This window comes from Piliocolobus tephrosceles, chromosome 21 (genome assembly GCF_002776525.5).
Source record: "Piliocolobus tephrosceles isolate RC106 chromosome 21, ASM277652v3, whole genome shotgun sequence".
In the NCBI taxonomy this organism is placed as follows: Eukaryota; Metazoa; Chordata; class Mammalia; order Primates; family Cercopithecidae; genus Piliocolobus; species Piliocolobus tephrosceles.
This window is the reverse complement of record NC_045454.1, coordinates 39,907,823-39,925,200: the sequence shown is the minus strand read 5'-3', so window position 1 is coordinate 39,925,200 and position 17,378 is coordinate 39,907,823. Positions and strand designations below refer to the sequence as shown.

At 49.8% G+C, this 17,378-nt stretch overlaps 1 long non-coding RNA gene across 1 annotated transcript; it reads left to right on the top strand.

The window, feature by feature from the left end:
* Window positions 1–2,136: 2,136 nt before the first annotated feature.
* LOC113225284 lies at window positions 2,137–17,370 on the top strand. Its single transcript, XR_003309942.1, has 3 exons — window positions 2,137–2,199; window positions 12,599–12,815; window positions 17,311–17,370. It is a non-coding gene; the product is annotated as an uncharacterized LOC113225284 (long non-coding RNA).
* The last annotated feature ends 8 nt before the right edge of the window (window positions 17,371–17,378 follow it).

The window sequence follows — 17,378 nt, the reverse complement described above, 5'->3', positions numbered from 1 at the left end:
TTAAAAAAAAAAAAAAAAAAAAAAAAAGCCCTGAAAGGCCAGTCTTGGGCTGAGTCCTGTCAAGGCCTGGCAGCCAGGGCCTGACAGTTTCCTTGTATCCTTGCTGGGAGGTGAATTCCTAGTGCAGGCTTGACCCACTTTAGCTGAGGAAGCCACAGGATTTGCCATTTCCAGGGGCCAGCTCTGCCCGAGGAGAGAGGCCTTCCTCATAAAGTCAGGCTTGGCTTTCTCCCAGCTGGCTGGCCTCCTTCTCCCTCATTCTAAATGCGGGCTTGTCACCGTGTGTCTGCATGTAGGCGCACGAGCGCACATCTGTGTGTGGGGGGGTGTTTGCGATGCTGTGGGCAGCATGGGGGTGGCATCTGTTAGCAAGCTGGGGGCCATTTCTACCCCACGGTTCTTTTTATATCTCACATTTACAGACAGCCTGGACTTCTGAGCCTGGGCCCGTCAGTGGGCTGTCAGGCTTTGAAAGAAGGGACCGAGAGGCGGAGGCGTCTGAAACTCTGACACGGAGGGAGGATAGTTGGGTCAGGGGCGGCTGTTAGCTTCCTTCCACTGGCACTGATGGCACGCAGCCCGGGGCCACAGCCCTGCAGTGTCAGATGGTGCAGAGCTATATTTTAAGACAGTGGCACCATGGTTCACGCCTCTAATCTCAGCACTGAGGTTGGAGGAGGCTGAGGTTGGGAGGCTGAGGTGGGAGGGTCACTGGAGCTCAGGGATTTAAGACTCAGTCTAGGCAACATAGTGAGACCCCATCTTTATATATATATAGCGATTATATATATATAATCTCCTGCTTCAGCCTCCTGAGAAGCTGGGATTACAGGCTTGTGCCACCACGCCCAGCTAATTTTGTATTTTTAGTAGAGATGGGGGTTTCACCACGTTGGTTAGGCTAGTCTTGAACTCCTGACCTCAGGTGATCTGCCTGCCTTGGTCTCCCAGGTAATCCCCTGCTGCGATTACAGGTGGGAGCCACTGCTCCTGGCCCTACAAATATATATATATATATATTTTACTTAGCTGAGTGCACTGGCTGAAACCTGTAGTCCCAGCTACTTGGGAGGCTGAGGTGGGAGAATTGCTTGAGCCCAGCAGATTAAGGCTGCAGTGAGCTATGATCGTGCCACTGCACTCCAGCCTGGGTGACCGAGAGAGATCCTGACTCAATAAATAAGTAACACTGGGCATGGTGGCTCATGCTTGTGATCCCAGCACTTTGGGAGGCTGAGGAGGGCAGATCACTTGAGGTCAGGAGTTCAATATCAACCTGGCCAACATGGTGAAACCCCGTCTCTACTAAAAATACAAAAATTAGCCAGGCATGGTAGTGGGGTATCCCTGTAGTCCCAGCTACTCGGGAGGCTGAGGCAGGAGAATCACTGGAACTCGGGAGGCGGAGGTTGCAGTGAGCCAAGATCGCACCACTGCACTCCAGCCTGGGTGACAGAGTGAGACTCCACCTCCAAAAAAAAAAAAGTAAATATAATAAATAAAGGACACTCTCTCCTCCTCCACTGCTGGGTCCTCACCAGGATGAATGGTTCAGAGCAAGCCCTGAAGGGGTCCTCCCTGAGATGCTGGGAGTGTCTCCCTGAGAAGCCATGTTGGGCTGGTCCCTGTGTTCCCTGGGTGTCTCGTGGCCTAGGCTGCCCTCCCCGATCCCTGTCCAGCTCTGCACCCCATGAGAAGCCCTGTGGTTGGCCCCTGACTTAGGAGTTCCCCTAGGGAGCTGAGGGCCAGTGATAGCCCCCTGGGCTTATGCAGTGACCTCTGTAACAGCTGTTAACTCCTGCAGGATTCCAAGGCACCCACCTCCGCCCACAGGGGCACATTCATGACCTTTTCCTATTTATTTATTAGAGATGGGGTCTTGCTCTGTCTCCCAGGCTGGAGTCCAGTGGCGTGACTATCACTCAATATAGCCTCAAACTTCTGGGCTCAAGCAATCCTCCCACTTCAGCCTCCTGAGCAGCTGGGACTACGGGTATGCACCATGCTGGGCTAATTTTTTTTAAGTGTATTATTGTATTATTATTACTATTATTTTTAAGACAGAGTTTTGCTCTTCTTGCCTAGGCTGGAGTATGATGGCACAATCTTGGCTCACCGCAACCTCTCCTGTGTTCAAGCGATTCTCCTGCCTCAGCCTCCAGAGTAGCTGGGATTACAGGCACCCGCCACCATGACCAGGTAATTTTTTTGTATTTTCCTAGAGACGGAGTTTCACCATGTTGTTGACCAGACTGGTCTTGAACTCCCGAACTCAGGTGATCGGCCCATCTTGGCCTCCCGAAGTACTGGGATTATAGGCGTGAGCCACTGCGCCCGACCTCGTATTAATTTTATTTTAAAAAATAAACACACTACAGCCTTGAAATCCTGGGCTCAAGCAATTCTGACTCCGCCTCCCAAAGCACTGGGACTGCAGAGGTGAGCCACTGTGTCCAGTTAATTAAAGTAAATATATATATATGTGCCAGATATGGTGGCTCATGCCTGTAATCCCAACACTTTGGGAGGCTGAGGTGGCTGGATCACCTGAGGTCAGGAGTTTGAGACCAGCCTGGCCAAAATGGCAAAACCCTGTCTCTACTAAAAATAAAAAAAAAGTTAGCTAGGCGTGGTGGCAGATGCCTGTAATCCCAGCTATTCGGGAGGCTGAGGCAGGAGAATTGCTTGAACCCGGGAGGCGGAGGTTGCAATGAGCCAAGATTGCGCCATTGCACTCCAGCCTGGGCAACAAGAGCGAAACTCCACCTCAGAAAAAATATATATATATTTTTCTTTGAGACAGAGTCTTGCTCTGTTGCCCAGGCTGGAGTGCAGTGACACAATCTCGGCTCTCTGCAACTTTCTCTTCCTGGGTTCAAGCGATTCTCGTGCCTCAGCCTCCAGAGTAGCTGGGATTACAGGCATGTGCCACCATGCTCAGCTAATTTTTGTATTTTTAGTAGAGATGGGGTTTTGCCATATTGGCCAGGCTGGTCTTGAACTCCTGACCTCAAATGATTCGCCCGCTTTGTCCTCCCAAAGTGCTGGGATTACAGGTGTGAGCTACCACACCCAACCAAAAAAATTTTTTTTTATAGATGGGGTTTTACTATGTTGCCGAGGCTGGTCTCTAACTTCTGAGGGAAAGCAATTCTCTCACCTCAGCCTTCTGAGTACTTGTGATTACAGGTGGAGTCATGAAGATATTTTGAAACTAGATGGAGGTGGTGGTTGTATTACACTGTGAATGTACTAAATACCTCAGAATTGTACATTTTAAACAACTAATTTTATGCTATATGAATTTCACCTCAACTAAAAAAACTTAGTTTCACCTCTTTCTTTTGTTTCTCTTTCTTTGTTTCTTTCTTTCTTTCTTTCTCTTTCTTTCTCTCTCTTTCTTCTTTCTTTCCCCTCCCTCCTTCCCTCCCTCCCTCCCTCTCTTCCTCCCTCCCTCCCTTCCTTCCTTCCTTCCTCTCTTTCTTTCTTTCTTTCCTTCTTCTTTCTTTCTTTTTTGAGACACAGTCTCGCTCTGTCGCCCAGGCTGGAGTGCAGTGGTGTGATCTCTGCTTCCTGCAAGCTCCGCCCTCAGGGTTCATGCCATTCTCCTGCCTCAGCCTCCTGAGTAGCTGGGACTACAGGCGCCCGCCACCACGCCCAGCTAATTTCTTTTTGTATTTTTAGTAGAGACGGGATTTCACCGTGTTCTCCAGGATGGTCTCCATCTCCTGACCTTGTGATCCGCCCACCTTGGCCTCCCAAAGTGCTGGGATTGCAGGCGTGAGCCACTGTGCCCGGCCAATTTTGTATTTTTACTAGAGGTGGGGTTTCACCATGTTGGCCAGGCTGGTCTCGAACTCCTGACCTCAGGTGATCTGCCTGCCTCAGCTTCCCAAAGTGCCTGGATTATAGGTGTGAGCCACTGGGCCCAGCCTCTTTTTACTTTCTTTAAATAACATGGCTACCAGAACATTTTTGTTTGTTTGTTTATTTATTTATTTATTTATTTAGACAGTGTCTGGCTCTGTTGCCCAGGCTAGAGTGCAGTGACACCATCTCAGCTCACTGCAATCTCCTCCTCCCACACTCAAGCGATCCTCCCATTTCAGCCTCCTGAGAAGCTGGAACTAAAAGCACATACCACCACACCTGGCTAAATTTTGTATTTTTTGTAGAGATGAGGTTTCCTTCCTTCCTTCCTTCCTCCTTCCTTCCTCTCTCCCTCCCTCCCTCCCTTCCTTCCTTCCCTTTTTGCTCTTGTTGCCCAGGCTGGAGTGCAATGGCACAATCTCGGCTCAATGCAACCTCCACCTCCCAGGTTCAAATGACTCTCTTGCCTCAGCCTCCCAAATAGCTGGGATTACAGGCACGCGCCACCATGCCTGGCTAATTTTGTATTTTTAGTAGAGATGGGATTTCTCCATGTTGGTCAGGCTGGTCTCGAACTCCCGACCTCAGGTGATCCGCCCACCTCGGTATCCCAAAGTGCTGAGATTACAGGCGTGAGCCACTGCGCCCAGCAGAGGTAGGGTTTCACTTTGTTGTCCAGGCTGGTCTCAAACTCCTGAGCTCAAGCAGTCTGCTCACTTTGGCCTCTCAAAATGCTGGGATTACAGTTGTGACCCACCGCAACAGGCTAGAAATTTTAAATGTGACATACTTTGGATTTCTGTTGGACGGCTCTGGTTTAACACTACTGTATCTCCAGAGACAACACATCACACCTATTTCCTTTGCCCAGAAGGTGGAAACCCGCAGGGGCACTGTGGACCCACAGCAAGGCAGAGAGGAGTGTTAGAGGAGCCGAGGTGGGTAGGAGAACTATAGCTGTCCACCCACTAACTGGAATTTTCTTTCTTTTTTTTTTTTTTTTTTTTGAGACAAGGTCTGGCTTTGTGGGCCAGCTGGAGTGCAGTGGCGCAATCTTGGCTCACTGCAACCTCTGCCTCCTGGGTTCAAAGAATTCTCCTACCTCAGCCTCCCGAGTAGCTGGGATTACAGGCACGTGCCACCACGTGCCTGTAATTTTTATTAGAGACAGGGTTTCACCATGTTGGCCAGGCTGGCTGTGAACTCCTGTCCTCAAGTGATCCGCCCGCCTCGGCCTCTCAAAATATTGAGATTGCAGGTATGAGCCACCATGCTTGGCCTGGACTTTTCTTTTTAATTAATTAGTTAATTATTTTTCTTTTAAATTAAATTAATTAATTTTTTTTTTTTTTTTTTAAGATGGAGTTTCACTTTTGTTGTGCCGGCTGGAGTGCAGTGGTATGACCTTGGCTTACTGCAACCTCCACCTCCTGGTTTCAAGAGATTCTCCTGCCTCAGCCTCCTGAGTAGCTGGGACTACAGGCGCCTGCCACCACACTCAGCTAATTTTTGTGTATTTAGTAGAGGCGGGGTTTCACCATGTTGGCCAGGCTGGTCTTGAACTCCCGACCTCAAGTTATCTACCCACCTCGGCCTCCCAAAGTGTTGGGATTACAGGCGTGAGCCACTGTGACTGGCCTTTATTTATTTATTTATTTATTTATTTATTTTAAGCCAGTCTTACTCTGTCACACAGGCTGGAATGCAGTGATGTGGTTATAGCTCACTGCAGCCTCCACCTCCTGGGCTCAAGTGATCCTCCTGCCTCAGCCTCCCAAGTAGCTGGGACTACAGGCATGAGGCACCATGCCTAGCTAATTTTGTAAAGATGTGGTCTTGCCATGTTGCCCAGGGTGGTCTTGAACTTCTGGCGTCAAGTGATCTGCCCCCCTCAGCCTCCCAAAGTGCTGGGATTACAAGCATGGGCCACTGACTGGACTTTGGATTCATGGTTTGGATCCAGAGGTAGCAGGACCTAACTCTCCCTGGCTGGCTGGGAGGGGTACGGGAAAGAGATGGTTTCAATATCTTGAACCACCCTGAACTTTGGACCATCTGAAGTTCAAGGACCTGGAGATTGTTGTTCTGGATCACGATTTAGGAGCGGGCGGAGGCGGGGGTGGGGTGGACGTGGCAGAAGTTAACTAGGTCTCAACCAGCAGGGGCGTGTCCTCACCTCAGGGAAATGGCAAGTGTGACTGGACGGAAACCAGAAACCAACCGGTTACAGATTCAAGTCTCATCCTTTTTTTTTTTTTTTTTTTGAGACGGAGTCTCGCCTTGTCGCTAGGCTGGAGTGCAATGGCGCTATCTGGGCTCACTGCAACCTCCACCTCCCGGGTTCAAGCAATTCTCCTGCCTCAGCCTCCCGAGGAGCTGGGACTACATGCAAGCGCCACCACACCCAGCTAAATTTTGTACTTTTTTAGTAGAGACGGGGTTTCACCACATTGGCCAGAATGGTCTCGATCTCTTGACCTCGTGATCCACCCACCTCAGCCTCCCAAAGTGCTGGGATTACAGGCATGAGCCACTGCGCCCGGCAAGTCTCATCCTTTTTATAATTGTGTGACACTGGACAAGTCATTGAGCCTTTTTGAGCCTTTCTGACTCTTTTCTTTTCTTTTGAGACAGAGTCTTGCTCTGTCGCCCAAACTGGAGTGCCAGGGTAGGATCTCGGCTCACCGCAACCTTCATCTCCTGAGTTCAAGCAATTCTCTTGTCTCAGCCTCCTGAGTAAGCTGGGATTACAGGTGCCCAGCGCCATGTCCAGCCAATTTTTGTATTTTTAGTAGAGATGGGGTTTCACCATGTTGACCAGGCTGATCTTGAACCCATGACCTCAAGTGACCCACCTGCCTCGGCCTCCGAAAGTGCTGGGATTACAGGCATGAACTCTTATTTTTCTGATCAGAAACTTTCTCCCTTGGGTCCTTTGAGGCCACGAGTTGAGACAAGGTTGGGCAACAAGCAAAACCCTGTCCCTCTCTCTTTTTTTTTTTTGAGACGGAGTTTCACTCTTGTTGCCCAGGCTGGAGTGCAATGGCGTGATCTCGGCTCACCACAACCTCCGCCTCCTGGGTTCAAGTGATTCTCCTGTCTCAGCCTCCCGAGTAGCTGGGATTACAGGCATGCACCACCACGACCGGCTAATTTTGTATGTATGTATGTATGTATGTGCCCGGCTAATTTTGTATGTATGTATGTATGTATGTATGTATTTTTTGAGACAGTCTGGCTCTGGCCAAAACCCTGTCTCTTACACAAACAAAAAAGGTTAGGTGCAGTGGCTCACACCTGTAATCCCAGCACTTTTGAGGCCAAGGTGGGCGGATCACTCGAGGTCAGGAGTTCGAGACCAGCCTGGCCAACGTGGTGAAACCCCCTCTCTAGTAAAACACAAAAATTAGTGAGGCATGGTGGCAGGCGACTGTAGTCCCAGCTACTCGGGAGGCTGACACAAGAGAAATGCTTCAACCCGGGAGGTGGAAGTTGCAGTTAGGTGAGATTGTGCCACTGTACTCCCGCCTGGGCAACAGAGCAAGACTGTATCTCAAAACACAACACAACAAAACAAAACAAAAAAAACTAAATAAATAAAAAATAAAAATTAGCTGGGCGTGGTGGTATCCACCTGTAGTCCTAGCTACTAAGTAGGCCCAGGTGGGAGATTTGCTTAGAGTCAGGACTTTAAGGCCAGCCTGGGCAACATAGTGAGATCTGTCTCTATTTTATTTATCTATTTATTTGAGAGAGGGTCTGGCTCCGTTGCCCAGGCTGGAGTGCAGTAGTGTGTTCATAGCTCACTGCAGCATCAACCTCCTGGGCTCAAGTGATCCTCCCATCCCAACGTCCCAAGTAGCTGAGACCACAGGAGTGTGGCAGGCCAGGCACGGTGGCTCACGTTTGTTATCCCAGCACTTTGGGAGGCCAAGGCAGTGGATTTTTGGAGGTCAGGAGTTTGAGACCAGCCTGACCAACATGAAAAAAGCCCATCTCTACTAAAAATACAAAATTAGCCAGGTGTGGTGGTGTATGCCTGTAATCCCAGCTACCCAGGAGGCTGAGGCAGGAGAATCACTTGAACCCAGGAGGCAGAGGTTGCAGAGCCAAGATCACACCATTGCATAGAGCAAAACACCGTCTCAAAAAAAAAAAAAAAAAGAAAGAAAAAAAAAAAGAAATGAGGTCTCACTGTGTTGCCCAGCCTCATCTCAAACTCCTGGAGTCAGGTGATCCTCCCGTCTTGGCCTCCCAAAGTGCTGAGATTAAAAACAAAGTAGCCAGGTGTGGTGGCACTCACCTGCGGTCCTAGCTACTTGGGAGGCTGAGGTGGGAGGGTCAGTGGAGCCTAGGAGATCGAGGTGCAGTGAGCTATAATGGGACCACTGCACTCCAGCCTGGGAAACAGAGTGAGACGCTGTCTCAACAACAACAACAGAAAAACAAAACAAAACAAAAGAAGAAGAAAAAGAAAAAAAGAGACAGCCTCTGTCTTTCCAGTTTCGGTTTTCTTTCTTTCCTTTCTTTTTCTTTCTTTTTTTTTTTTTTTTTTGTTTTTTTGCAGACAGAGTTTCACTCTTGTTGCCCAGGCTGGAGTGCAATGGCACGATCTCAGGTCACTGCAACCTCCACCTCCTGGGTTCAAACGATTCTCCTGCCTCAGCCTCCCGAGTAGCTGGGATTACAGGCGTGCACCACCACGCCTGGCTAATTTTGTATTTTTAGTAGAGACGGGGTTTTTCTATGTTGGTTAGGCTGGTCTTGAACTCCCGACCTCAGGTGATCCACCTGCCTCAGCCTCCCAAAGTGCTGGGATTACAGACGTGAGCCACCGCGCCCGGACTCCTTTCTTTCTTTTCTCGTCTTTTTTTTTTTTTTTAAGATAGTGTCTTGCTGTGTTGCTCAGGCTGGAGTGCAGTGGTGTGATCTTGGCTCACTGCAATCCCTGCCTCCTGGGTTCAAGCAATTCTCCTGCCTCAGCCTTCCGAGTAGCTGGGACTATAGGTATGCCCCGCCATGCCCGGCTAATTTTGTATTTTTAGTAGAGACGGGGTTTCACCATGTTGGCCAGCCTGGTCTCAAACTCCTGACCTCAAATGATCTACCTTCCTTGGCCTCCCAAAATGCTGGGATTATAGGCATGAGTCACGGTGCCTGGCCTGCCGCTTTCTGTACCTCTCCTAAGCAGCCACTCCTCTTACTGACACAAGAAAATTGCTTCAACGCGGGAGGCAGAGGTTGCAGTGAGGTGAGATCGTGTCGCTGTACTCCAGCCTGGGCGACAGAGCAAGACTGTATCTCAAAAAACAAGCAAACAAACAAATAAGTAAATAAATACATTAGTTGGGCTCTGTGGCACCCACCTGTAGTGGCCCACAGCGCCCGGTCATCCAGTTGGAATTAAGAGTGGTCTCTCTGGGCGTGGTGGCTGACGCCTGTAATCCCAGCACTTTGGGAGGCCGAGGCGGGTGGATCACCTGAGGCCGGGAGTTCGAGACCAACCTTACCAACATGGTGAAACCCCGTCTCGACAAAATATACAAAATTAGGTGAGCATGGTGGCGCATGTCTGTAATCCCAGCTACTCGGGAGGCTGAGGCAGAAGAATCGCTTGAATCTGGGAGGCAGAGGTTGCGGTGAGCGAAGTTCGCACCACTGCCCTCCTGCCTGGGCAACAAGAGCAAAACTCCGTCTCAAAAAAAAAAAAAAAAAAGAGTGGTCTCATGTTTGGCTGTTTGCCATCTGGCCTCTAGGTGGCGCTGTCGACCTGACTCCTTGGCTTGTTCAGGCTGTGCAACCTCAGGTAAACCAAGGCCCCCTGGAGCCTGGAGCTTGGGACACTACCTTGAGCAAGGCCCTGGACCTAACTTTGTGGAGTTCCGAATCTAATTTGATTGTTCAATTGATTTACTTTTTTTTTTCTTTGTTTTGAGACAGGGTCTTATTCTGTCACACAGGCTGGAGTGCAGTGGTGGTGCGATCTCGGCTCACTGCAACCTCCGCCTTCCCAGTTCAAGGAATTCTTGTTCCTCAGCGTCCCGAGTAGCTGGGGTTACAGGCATGCACCACCACATCTGGCTAACTTTTGTATTTTTCCTACACACAGGGTTTCACCATGTTGGCCAGGTTGGTCCTGAACTCCTGACCTCAAGTGATCCACCTGCCTCAGACTCCCAAAGTGCTGGAATTACAGGTGTGAATCATGGCTCCTGGCTCTTTTTCAAAAATTTCAAAAATTATTATTTTTTTGAGACACAGTTTCACTCTGTTGCCCAGGCTGGAGTGCAGTGGGGTGATCTCAGCTCACTGCAACCTCTGACCTGAGGGTTGAAGGGGTTCTCTAGCCTCTCAGGCTCCTAAGTAGCTGGCATTACAGGCGTCGAGCCACCGCACCTGGCCCAAGTTCTAGATTCTTTTTGTTTGTTTGTTTGTTTTGAGATGGAGTCTTGCTCTGTTGGGATCTTGGCTCACACTGCAACCTCTGCCTCCCAGGTTCAAGCCATCCTGCCGCCTCAGCCTCCCGAGTGGCTGGGACTACAGGCACGCGCCACCTCACCCAGTTAGTAGAGACAGGGCTTCACCATGTTGGCCAGGATGGTCTCGATCTCTTTTTTTTGTTGTTTTTTGAGACAGTGTCTCGCTCTGTGGCTCACTGCAAGCTCCGCCCAGGTTGAAGTGATTCTCCCAGTAGCTCAATTACTACAATGGTGGGGTTACTACAATGGTGGGGATTACAGGAACTCACCATTATGCCTGGCTAATTTTTGTATTTTTGTAGAGACTGGGTTTCACCATTTTGGCCAGGCTAGTCGTGAACTCCTGACACCTCAAATGATCCGCCCTCCTCGGTCTCCCAAAGCGGTGGGATTACAGGCATGAGCCACCGTGCCCAGCCTCAAGTTTAAAACATTTTTCCAAGCTGGGCATGGTGGCATGTGCCTGTAGTCCCAGCTACTTGGGAGTCTGAGGCAGGAGGATCCCTTGAGTCTGCAAGTTTCAGGCCAGCCTGGGTAATATAGTAATACCCTGACTTAAAAAAAAAAAAAAAAAGGTGCTTGATATAATCCCATTTGTTGATTTTTCCTTTTGTTGCCTGTGCTTTTGGGGCCTCGCACAAAAAATCTTTGCCCAGACCAGCATCTGAGCATTTTCCCAATGTTTTCTTATTTTCTCTTTCTTTTTTTTTGAAACGGAGTCTTGCTTTGTCGCCAGGCTGGAGTGCAGTGGTGTGATCTCGGCTCACTACAGCCTCTGCCTCCCTGGTTCAAGCATTTCCCCTGTCTCAGCCTCTGGAGTAGCTGGGACTACAGGTGCACGCCACCACGCCTGGCCAATTTTTTTGTATTTTAATAGAGATGGGGTGTCACCATGTTGGCCAGGATGGTCTCGAACTCCTGACCTCGTGATCTGCTTGCCTTGGCCTCCCAGAGTGTTGGGATTACAGGCATGAGCTACCTTGCCTGGCCTTCTTTGTTTTTTTTTTTTGTTTGTTTTTTTGTTTGAGGCAGAGTCTCACTCTGTCACCCAGGCTGGAGTGCAATGGCACAATCTCGGCTCACTGCAGCCTCTGTCTCCTTGGCTCAAGCGATTCTCCTGCCTCAGCCTTCTCAGTAGCTGGAATTACAGGTACCCACCACTGTGCCTGGCTAATTTTTGTATTCTTTTTTTTTTTTTTTGAGACGTAGTTTCGCTCTTGTTGCCCAGGCTGGAGTGCAGTGGCGTGATATTGGGTCACTGCAACCTCTGCCTCCCAGGTTCAAGTAATTCTCCTGCCTCAGCCTCTCTAGTACCTGGCATGTGCCACCATGCCAGGCTAATTTTGTATTTTTAGTAGAGAAGAGGTTTCTCTATGTTTGTCAGACTGTTCTCGAACTCCCGACCTCAGGTGATCCACCCACCTTGGCCTCCCAAAGTGCTGGGATTACTGACGTGAGCCACTGCACCCAGCCTAAATATTTATATTTAAGATGATGCATATCTCAAGTACACTTGATTTGATCTTTACAAATTATATCAATGTATTAAATCATCACATGTACCCCCAAAACTATGTACATCTATGATGCATCAATAAAAACAACTATTGAGTGTGGTGGTTCATGCTTGTAATTCCAACTACTCAGGAGGCTGAGGTGGAGGATCGTTTGAGGCCAGGAGTTGGAGACCAGCCTGAGCAACATAGCAAGATGCAATCTGCACACAAAATTGCTCGGTGTGGTCGTGTGCACCTGTAGTCCCAGCTACTTGGGAGACTAAGGAGGGAGGATTGGTTGAACCCAGGAGCTCCAGACTGTAGTAAGCCATGATCACGCCACTGCACTGCAGCTTTGGTGACAGAGCAAGACCCTGTTCATATGTCCAAATATATATATATACATATATATATATGTATCAGAGTGGGCAGGAGGGAGGTCGCCTTTTGCAGGACTGCAGGGGCAGGTATGAGAGAACCAAGGGTGGGTGAGAGGGGCTGAGCCTGATGTAAAAGTGTGCAGGGCTGGTAGGGGCCTGGGGCTGGGGGAAACTCACAGGGGAGAGGCGGTAGGCGTGACGGGTGTGACAGGAGACCGCAGCGTGGGACCGGCCATCATTCCAGGCAGGGCAGGGGCGGCAGGCACAGGAGTGCAGATGGAACGTAGGCACCCTGTATAGCGGACGTGGCTGTCATCGCCGATCCAGGATGTGGGTGGGATGACATTGGTTTCCGTGTCTGTCCCCTCTGCAGTCTCTCCTCCACGATGGCAGCCCTCATCTGCTCATCCTCACTTGGCCTTCAGCAGTGCTCAGCTGACATAGATGAGGGAATAGGAGTGACTCGTCATCACAGTCGCCGTGTACTCGAGACAAACGCTCAGGGGGATGCCAGTTCCCATAGGACTCGCACCGGGAGACACAGCGGAGCGTCCAGTGCTTCCTCGGCTAGCCGTGTCCCACGATGGCAGGTCATTTGCGGACACCATCTGCACCTCCTTTATCGGTTGTGTTACTGCTCTGGGTTGAATAGCATCTGCCTTAATCCGTTTGGACTGCTATAACAAAATATCGTAGACTGGGGGATTCATAAACAACAGAAACGTGTAGCTAACATTTCTGGAGGCAGGGAAGTCCAAGAATAGGACTTTTTTTTTGAGACGGAGGTTCACTCTTGTTGCCCAGGCTGGAGGGCAATGGTGCGATCTCGGCTCACTGCAGCCTCCGTCTCCCAGGTTCAAGCGTTTCTCCTGTCTCAGTCTCCTGAGTAGCTGGGATTACAGATGTCTGCTACCATGCCTGATTATTTATTAATTTTTTGTATTTTTAGTGGAGAAGGGGTTTCACCATGTTGGCCAGGTTGGTCTTGAACTCCTGACCTCAGGTGATCTGTCTGCCTCGGCCTCCCAGAGTGCTGGGATAACATGTGTAAGCCACTGGGCACAGCCAAATGTTTGCTATTGTAAGGCACAGCCAAATGTTTGCTATTGTAAGGCACACAGCCTGTGATAATTTATTTTTTTATTTTATTTTATCTCTTTTTTGAGATGGAGTCTCGCTCTGTCGCCCAGACTGGAGTGCAGTGGCTGGATCTCAGCTCACTGCAAGCCCCGCCTCCCGGGTTCATGCCGTTCTCCTGCCTCAGCCTCCCGAGTAGCTGGGACTACAGGCGCCCACCACCTTGCCCGGCTAGGTTTTTGTACTTTTTAGTAGAGACGGGGTTTCACCGTGTTAGCCAGGATGGTCTCGATCTCCTGACCTCGTGATCCGCCTGTCTCGGCCTCCCAAAGTGCTGGGATTACAGGCGTGAGCCACTGCGCCTGGCCCTGGCCCAGTTTTTTAAATTTATTATTTTTTTTTGAGACAGAGCCTCTCTCCATCAGCCAGGCTGGAGTGCAATGGTGTGATCTTGGCTCACTGCCACCTCCAGGGTTCAAGTGATTCTCCTGCCTTGGCCTCCCGAGTAGCTGGGACTAAAGGTGCATGCCACCTCACCTGGCTAATTTTTGTATAGTAGAGACGGGATTTTGCCATGTTGGCCAGGCTGGTCTCAAACTTCTGACCTCCAGTGATCTGCCCGCCTCAGACTTCCAAAGTGCTGGGATTACAGGTGTGAGCCACCATGCCTGGCCCTGTTTTATCACTTTTATCACTGGTATCTGTAAGAAACTGGCTTTGCTGGGATGGTGAGGCTTTTTCCAATGCACAGTGAAATAAATGCAGCTTCCTGGCTGGGTGTCCTGACCCCATCCTCTCTGCTTCTGGGTATTTCCCTAAAGTTGGGCTTTCACCCCAGAGTTGCCCTGAGTTCCTGAGGAGCCAGCAGTCCTGGAAGCTGGGGTGCTCTGGCTGGGGCCCCCGCACAGTCCTGGCTCTCTCACAAGTCCTCCAGCCGGGTGATGTGACCGTTCCATGTCCCCACCCCAGTTCTCTGATGGCAGCTGAAGGGGATCAGGATACGTTACCCTTAAAAATATATCACTGGCCGGGCGTGGTGGCTCAAGCCTGTAATCCCAGCACTTTGGGAGGCCGAGACGGGCAGATCATGAGGTCAGGAGATCGAGACCATCCTGGCTAACACAGTGAAACCCCGTCTCTACTAAAAAAATACAAAAAACTAGCCGGGCGAGGTGGCGGGCGCCTGTAGTCCCAGCTACTCCGGAGGCTGAGGCAGGAGAATGGCGTAAACCCGGGAGGCGTAGCTTGCAGTGAGCTGAGATCCGGCCACTGCACTCCAGCCTGGGCAACAGAGCAAGACGCTGTCTCCAAAAAAAAAAAAAAAAAAAAGTATCTATCTATCTATCTATCTATCTATCTATCTATCTATCTATCTATCAATCAATCATCTAGCTAGCTAGCTATCAACTGTAGCATAATAATTATTCTGAGCTGAATGCAATAGAAAATCAGTAGATGGCCAGGCGTGGTGGCTCACGCCTATAATCCAGCATTTTGGGAGGCCAAGGTGGATGGATCACCTGAGATCAGGAGTTCGAGACCAGCCTGGCCAACATAGTGAAACCTCGTCTCTACTAAAAATACAAAAAAATTTACCGGGCACGGTGGCTCACACCTGTAATCCCAGCACTTTGGGAGGCCAAAGTAGGCGGATCACGAGGTCAGGAGATCGAGACCATCCTGGCTAACACGGTGAAACCCCGTCTCTACTAAAAATACAAAAAATTAGCTGGGCGTGGTGGTGGCTGCCTGTAGTTCCAGCTACTTGGGAGGCTGAAGCAGGAGAATGGCGTGAACCTGGGAGGTGGAGCTTGTGGTGAGCAGAGATTGTGCCACCGCACACTCCAGCCTGGGCAACAGAGCGAGACTCTGTCTCCAAAAAAAAAAAAAAAAAAAACCCTTAGCTGGGTATGGTGGTGGGCACCTATAGTCCCAACTACTTGGGAGGCTGAGGCACAAGAATCCCTGGAACCTGGGAGGTAGAGGTTGAAGTGAGCTGAGATCCTGACACTGCAATCCAACCTGGGTGACAGAGCGAGACTCTGTCTCAAAAGAAAAAAAAAAAAAAAAAAATTCAGTAGAGGCAGAAAGAATTCTCTGCTCTCTCCTTTTCTGCCTTAAAGCCAGGGAGAAACTTCTCTTTAAGAAGGTGACATAAATTTCCCTCTGTGGAGATATCCCCCCGTCTCCTTACCAGGGAGAGCAGAGCGACTCCTCTCACTATAGATAGTCAGTCCCAAGATGAGTCTACAGAAACAACCTTTCTAAAACTCTAAAATAACTCTGTCTCCCTCTCTCTCTCTTTTTCTTTTTGAAACAGAGTTTTTCTCTGTCACCTAGGCTGGAGTGCAGTGGCGTGATCATAGGTCACTGCTGCCTTGATCTCCTGGGTTTATTTGATCCTCCCACCTCAGCCTCCCAAGTAGCTGAGACCACAGGCATGCACCGCAATGCCAGGCTAATTTTTATATTATGTATTTATGTATTTTTTGAGACGGAGTTTCGCTTTTGTTGCCCAGGCTGGAGTGCAATGGCATGATCTTGGCTCACTGCAACCTCCACCTCCTGGGTTCAAGTGATTCTCCTGCCTCAGCCTCCCAAGTAGCTGGGATTATAGGCATGCGCCACTACGCCTGGCTAATTTTTTATTTGTAGTAGAGACGGGGTTTTTCCATGTTGGTCAGGCTGGTCTCGAACTCCCAACCTCAGGTGATCCGCCCGCCTCAGCCTCCCAAAGTGCTGGGATTACAGGCATGAGCCACCACACCCAGTCAATTTTTGTATTTTTTGTAGAGATGGGGTTTCACCATGTTGCCCAGGCTGGTCTCGAACTCCTGGGCTCAAGTGATCCTCCAGCCTCAGCCGCTCCAGTAGCTGGGACTACCGGCATGTGCCACCACACTCTGCTATTTTTCATTTTTAGTAGAGAGAGGGTCTCGCCATGTTGCCCAGGTTGGTCTCGAACTCCTGAGCTCAAACAATCCACCCACCTCAGCCTCCCAAAGTGCTGGGGTTACAGGCATGAGCCACCCAGCCCGGCCGATGCTTGGGCTTTTGAACCTCAAGGCATTTCTATGACAATCATGCTCTTTCAGCCTTCCAGGTGATGAGGCTCAAACAATGGCCTGAAGGGATGTGAGACCGGGGACTAGGCCAAGCTCCCCTCCTTTTCCTCATCCCCTGTGTCTCCTGGGCAACTAACACTCTAGCCTGATGATGGGGACTGTGGAGGCCTTGGACCACCTCTTGGCACTTGGGCATAGACTTGGCCTTTGAGTTCAGGGCTCATGGCGGGCTTCGGTAGCTGACTGCAGCTTCATTGGCAGAGGAAGGAACTGCACGAACCCTGGCTTACTCCAGTGGCTCCTGGACACACTCAACCCCAACACCATGGGAGGGGGACCAGAGGCCAACTCTGCCTTGGACGGGCAGCTTGTTTAGAAGCCTGTGTTAGTTGCAGGTTGCCAGGCTCCCTCCCTTCCATTAAAAAAAAACTATTTTTTTTTTTTTTTTTTGAGACGGAGTCTTACTCTGTCGCCCAGGCTGGAGTGCAGTGATGTAATCTCAGCTCACTGCAACCTCTGCCTCCCAGGTTCAAGCGATTCTCCTGCCTCAGCCTCCCGAGTAGCTGGGAATATAGGCATGCACCACCACACCCAGCTAGTTTTTGTATTTTTAGTAGAGATGGGGTTTCACTATGTTGGCCAGGCTGTTCTCAAACTCCTGACTTGATGATTTGCCTGCCTTGGCCTGCCAAAGTGCTGGGATTACAGGTGTGAGCCACTGTGCCCAGCCTTAAAAAAAAAAACCTTTTTTTTTTTAGTGACAGGGTCTTGCTATGTTGCCTCACTGGTCTTGAAATACTGGCCTCAAGCGATCCTCCCAAAGTGTTGAAATTACAAGAGCCAGCCACCGTACTCAGCCTCAAAACTTTGACTTCTTGTTGGACTGATCTTTTCCTAGATGTCATTATTTTATTTATTTATTTTTACTTTTACTTTTTTTTAGAGATGGGATCTTTCTACGTCACCCAGGCTGGAGTGCAGTGGTTATTCACAGGTGTGATCATAGCTGGT